Below are 6049 nucleotides of genomic sequence, written 5' to 3' on the forward strand. Positions count from 1 at the left end.
TTGTTGTTGTTGTTGTTGTAGATAAATACACTTGTATTTTTTTAAGCAATTACGTCAAAATAAAACATATTATTCCATCAAACTTTGAAAAAATAACCACGGAAGCCTGAGGGTGATATGAGTGACAGAGAGAGCTGGTTATCCATATTACCTACAGTAAATCACGTGTTGTGAGGCCGCTGAATGTCTCTCCAGCGGTTCCTGGAAAAAAGAGACGATGATTTTACTCTTCAAAATGACTACAAAGCCTAACTGCCCAATTTTGGTTATTGTAGACTTCGTTTAACCAGCAAAGATCGTCAGAAAATTCTATTTTGTCACGACAAGGACAAAATATTTTTTTAAAACAAAAACTCCGATAGTAGGTGAAGTAAGGTGCACTGAGTGATACTTCAGCAGTAGTACTTTTAATACTTTGTTATCTGTATTTTTACAATAATGTACAACCTGCCATTTTTACAGTGGTGTCGCAAATATCTCTAAAATACACGGTGCATATGAACTTCATTTAAAGCCCTGTACAGAAATCCTCTCCTTATTTGTTCCACCCCACAGTTGCCAATTGTGTGTGTGTGTGTGTGTGTGTGTGTGTGTGTGTGTGTGTGTGTGTGTGTGTGTGTGTGTGTGTGTGTGTTGCTAGATAAATACTCTAAAGTTGCGTGGCCGATATATTTTGGCTTAAACTGGAAAATGAATCTGAATTTTGTGCAAAGGTTGCACAAAATCGTTGTTTTCTAAATTCTCCCCTCCTCCCTAAGCCTGCATACAAATTAATACCCTCATGTTCATCATGTGAAGTATTTCATAATCTCCTTTTTTTTCTTTTTGCTTCAAACCCCCTGAAAGCTCAACGGCCTCAGTTTTTCTCCCCTAATGTATCCGGGGGCGCACACGTGTTCTCTGTACAGGCCTCTCGGCGCACACGTGTGGACTGGATATTTGGCCTTGTGATCCCTTTATCCGCCAACCATGGGTGTGAACACGATCACTTTGTCTTATTACGCATGCATTGCAGGTCTGTGTGCTAGTAATCCTCATATCTGAGCCACATGGTAGCAAAGAGTCCTGCAAGGGCTTAATTTGGGGGGAAAAGACACAAAAGGATTTAATTTTTTCCCCACATCCTGATCGTGTCAAATTTTGTTGGGTTTTCGTGCCATATGTTGCCTGTCTCTGCAGCTCCCGCTTCTGCAGCAAACAGAGCTTGAGAAGTGACCCTGCTAAGTGCCTGGCGGTGTGTATGAGAAATGAAATCAAGGCTGGAAGCGCCTTTTGGCCTGTGTGGCTCTCTGTGAATCGCTTTGTATGAAGCCTGCACACAATGCGTCATAAAGGCTGGGTCTGAAAAAAGAGTACTTTTTCTTTAAAACAGAGACAAACCACTTCAAATTAGAAGTTGCTCTTTCACACACGTATTCCACAGTGCAGGTTTGTTTCCACATGTTTTAGCTGTTACTTTCCACCTGTGCACTACTCCATATTCTACTAAGTGAATAAACCCATAATTTTTCTTTCTGAAGCTTTCAATATCGATTTGTATTTTTTTAAGCACACTGAGTTAAGAGACAAAATGTCATGAACACTGAGTTGCCACTTGGTTTTCCTCTCAACAGCTGCCATTGTGAGTGAAACATCACCTCCTATTTTACCCTCATCAGAGCATCAAAACAGAAACAAATATAACGGTAAATTCAGAGCCCAGGACCTGCTGCTCAAACACACAGCGCCCATATTCGCCTGCTGCTGACACATCCAGCCTGTGTGCATCCTGTTCCGTTATGCGTGCAGATCGGCGGCGTGCACGGCGCGGATGCGAACAGTCTTTCCTCCGTGATTTTCGCCGCTAATCCCCAACCGCTTTCACCTTCCCCCCTTTGGAGAAAACACAGATTATATTGATACTCACGCCGTCGCCTGGGAGTCTCCACGGCGTCCGCTCTCCAAAATCGAGAAGCGTGCGGCTCGGGAGATGGAGACCAACTGAGTTGCCGGAGGCTGGACCGCACGGTCTTCATGGCTGCGGCTGGCCGTGACGTCTGCCTTGCTCCATCCATTCAGCTTCCCTCGGACGGGTTTTCCCCCTGTTTTATTATCATCCCCATTATTTCTCTCGGAGGTGGATCTCGCCTCCCCCCTTCCTCCCCGCGCTGTCCCCGGTACTCGCCATTCCTCTCGTCAGATGCAATATGAACTCAAAACATGCCTGCTCTAAAAACATATAGGCTACCACCACCAAGGCCCTCCCCTTTATGACACGATGCAGGTCTGCTTTTTTGTCTCCACCCTCTAAAAAAATGAAAGCATAAGTGGTCTTGAATAAGGATTCAAGCTCAAGTTCTGTCCTCAATGATAAAAAAGAATCCTCGAAACTAATAATCTGAGTTAGTGTAGAATGGCTTTATTCGACGTCATATTTGAGACTACAGATACCAAAATCTTGGCAACACTCCTTATATTGCATGACATTTGGTCATCATATTAATAATCAGTTCTCTAATTGATTATAAACTGGTATCATCAGCTCAATCAAATATTCAGCATCGTCTCTGCTGTCTCTATTTCAGGTCTATTTGGGAGTTTCACATATCAAGGGTGTCGTTGTGAGCGTCGTTTTGGACCATGTGGGGATTATAAAAAGTTTCGTGTAATCTTGTCTGGCTACTAGTATTCATTTGACACAAAGCCCCCGGCGGAGACTGCGGCCTCCGCTCATGCCTGGATCAAGTGCGCACATCCACTATTCTCATTGTCTACGTCTTTGATACAGAGGAGTCCAGGAATGTGACCAGGGGGTGAAGACCGTGCAAATCAGCTTTTACTGTCACCGCCGAGCCCAGAGCCCGCAGACAAGAGCCAAGAAAGGGGGTCTGGGTCACTTGATTATCATAATAATTAGATCGCGGGGATAAAAATCTCCTTTGAATAAATTACTGGTTCAATAGGAGGCGCGACTGCCAAAGAGACAACTTTGTCAGGCCCGGGTTTGTTGTCAGGGGGGTTCTCCCTGCCTACCAATGTCCCGGGCTCCCCTTTTCTTTCTCTCCAAATTTTGGACGCTTTCCTGGAGATCAAACTCTAAATACGGCTACTGTTTCTCTCCTCCCCTCCTCTCGCCCTCGCCGATGCCTGGTTACCGAGTTCGGGCAGGCAGGCAGGCTAGTCTCGAGCTCTCGAAAGCAAGAGTGGTTGGTGGTGGCTAATGGGCTAAGGACCGGGCACAATAGGTTGGGTGCACAATCCAGCCGCCCGCCCTCCTCCTAACCCCCATCACTTCTCCTCCTCCCCTCCATCAACCCTCTTATTCCATCGGCTGCATGAGAACCCGGACACCGAGGTGCACCAGGGGCCGCTCAGCATTGTGGTGGCACATCCCAAGTTCATTAGCACCCACCAGGCCATTCCTGCAAGGCATAGCAGTTAACCCAGCCTCCCACCACCACCACCACAATCTCCTCCCCCCCAACCAGTTTACTCTGCAAAGACTTTATGAATTTCTCTGCTGGTTAACCAGTCTTAGATTGCAGATTAATTAATATGCAAGACTGAAAAATAATCACAATTTTGAACTGCAAGTTTGGTCACAATAGACTAACAGCAGAGTAGGGTTTTTTTTACCGGATATATAACTTTTTATGACTTCAGCTGCAGCCATAAGGCAACTAAAATGTAACTAAAATATTTAATGTAATATGTTCCTTATTGGAATATAGTCACAATAATGCCATAACCACCAAAGGAATCACATCCTCTGCTTTATTAAGAAATTAGAAATGCCATAATGTTAAGATGTGCCTCTACAAGTTAAAGTTCTGTATTCCCTACTACCAGTAAGACTGCCACAACACACAAAGCTGTTTAATGAATTTGTGCTTGTTAATGCCAGTCAGCATTTTCTTGTGCAGCTGGTCATTTAGGTTAAAAACAGTATACCCATTCAGTGTTTTACTGAGGTAGGGTTTGGTTTTCACCTGGTACCAGAACCATTTACCGGATCAGCTCAACTCTTTATGCGATTTATATAATAGATCTGCGTCTCTTACAGAAGCAACATGAGTGTGACTGGCAACTCTGCACCCGAAATACACCACAACGTCAAATGACAGGAAAAGAAGCCGTAATTAAAACATGTTGGAACCGTCAGTGTTCTGCTCAATGCTTCCTACCCCCAACGCAAATATGACACCATTTGGAAGGATGTGTAAAATCCTGCCAGCAATCTTAACAGAAAACTGCAAAATATAATGAACTCTGAAAAAAATTAATTTGTCTCTTATAGTCATAACCAACAAAACCAGCGTGTGCACAAACATCTTTTTACATGCTTCTTGGTTTCTAATAAAAGGCGTGTGCATGTGTGTGTGTTCTAATTTTCTGTACTATAATCTAAAAAGATCACTATGTTGCATTCCCACCTGTCAGGTGTAGCCTATTGCTCTGCATTTGACTGACAAGTGTTTTGTTTTTTTGTCCATCCTTTATGAGGTCTCCTAAAGGCTCCACTAGTAGCAGGTATATTCAACTTCAGAAAAAAGAAACAGATTTTGTGCTTGTTTTTATATTTAAAAGCATTAACAAGATTAGACAATATTACTAATAACTGCCATCTGAGAGCATCGTCCTGTCTTGCGTTTGTCTTTTTCTTTGTTTACATTTGGATCCGACATTGTGTGTTTAAACCAGCAGAAGGATGTGTTTACAGCCCACACACATTCTTCACTGAGCTAAAAAGCCTCCGTGAGCCAGTTTAGCTGCTGACCAGCATGTAAACGACTATCATGAATGAAAACCAAGGGCCAAAAAACAAAGAGAGAAAGAAAGAAAAAAATTGGACTCAGGGAACAGCGCAGGGATACAAAGTAGTATTTGGGAAATGATCCAGAATTTGAAAAGAAACTGTTTTTGCTGGCTCTTTTGTCTTTTTATACTCTTTGTGTAAAGGCTTCATGTATTTAAAGATCATATTGTATAGATAAACATCTTAGAAATGACATACACGCCACAAATGAAGCATTTTGTCTTTTTCAGAAGTGCATTGTTTGGGTAATTTATCATCAAGGATAATACACAATGTGCAGGATTCACTGCCTTCAGTGTAAAACGCTTAACATTACACTAAACACAAATACAGATTAATTTTAAGAACACAGCATTTTTTAAAGGTAGCACCCTATCCAGACCCCCACTCTCATCTTTCACATGAAACATGAAAAGACTTTACACTTCCTCCATGTTAGTATAGTTTAGGATTTTAACACTTTAATCCATTTGTCCAGTCTGTTCAGAACCAGTGATAATGTTGAGCTCTTAATTGCCCCTGTTCTTTCCATGTATTTCAGCACCAGGTAGATATTAAATATTGTGAATAAAAATCTTGATTAAATCATGCGACAGCATATTTTTCTCCAAGACTTTGCAGGAGATGCAGGCAAACATAAACCAGTTAATCTGAAATCGGGTTCGGATGCATTCATACGGCCGCATGTCATTTTGTCTGTGTTGCATTTGTTTCATTTATCATATCTTTTTATTCACGGTTTGACATGGAACAAATGACTCTTTAGAACAATGAAAAGCTGGACGAGAAGCGTGAATGTTTGATTATAGTGAAATGACTAGAGATCGCAGAGGCTTTCCACGACAATCCAAACAAAGAAACATTACACACTACAGACTCACAGCCTCAGACTCTGTCGTTTATGAGTTTTATCTTAGAATATGTTGTCCTACACAGAGTTAGAAGGGATCTCCTGTATTTTGGGCTTCAGCTATCTACATGATTGTGTCCAAATCATAATGAAAAAAAAAATCATTTTCCAAATCTTGCTACCTGTTGGGCAGCTGCACAGGCACTGCAGAAGCTCATGTTGTCATCCCAGTGCTCTGATTGACCATCTCCCAGTGTAACATCCCAGTATTCCCAGTACATCAGTGTCCCAGTGTCAGAGACGTGCTCTGCAACTCAAGGCTTTGGATCTTTTGTCCCTCAAAATCTGCCCATATTGTTGCAGCTCTGTGGGGGCCAAACAGCCTTCTTGTGCCAAACCAGACA

General features: G+C 42.4%; 1 long non-coding RNA gene across 1 annotated transcript in view; it reads right to left on the bottom strand.

Moving 5' to 3' along the window:
- The window catches only part of LOC102214898 (uncharacterized), a 10244-nt gene extending 8085 nt beyond the window's left edge, over positions 1-2159 (bottom strand). The window contains exon 1 of the long non-coding RNA XR_311897.2: positions 1907-2159. This is a non-coding gene — a long non-coding RNA (uncharacterized LOC102214898). The remainder of the gene's footprint in view (positions 1-1906) is intronic.
- Positions 2160-6049: the final 3890 nt, after the last annotated feature.

This window comes from Pundamilia nyererei, unplaced genomic scaffold, assembly GCF_000239375.1.
Source record: "Pundamilia nyererei isolate P.nyererei 1_Seehausen unplaced genomic scaffold, PunNye1.0 scaffold00090, whole genome shotgun sequence".
Lineage (NCBI taxonomy): Eukaryota > Metazoa > Chordata > Actinopteri > Cichliformes > Cichlidae > Pundamilia > Pundamilia nyererei.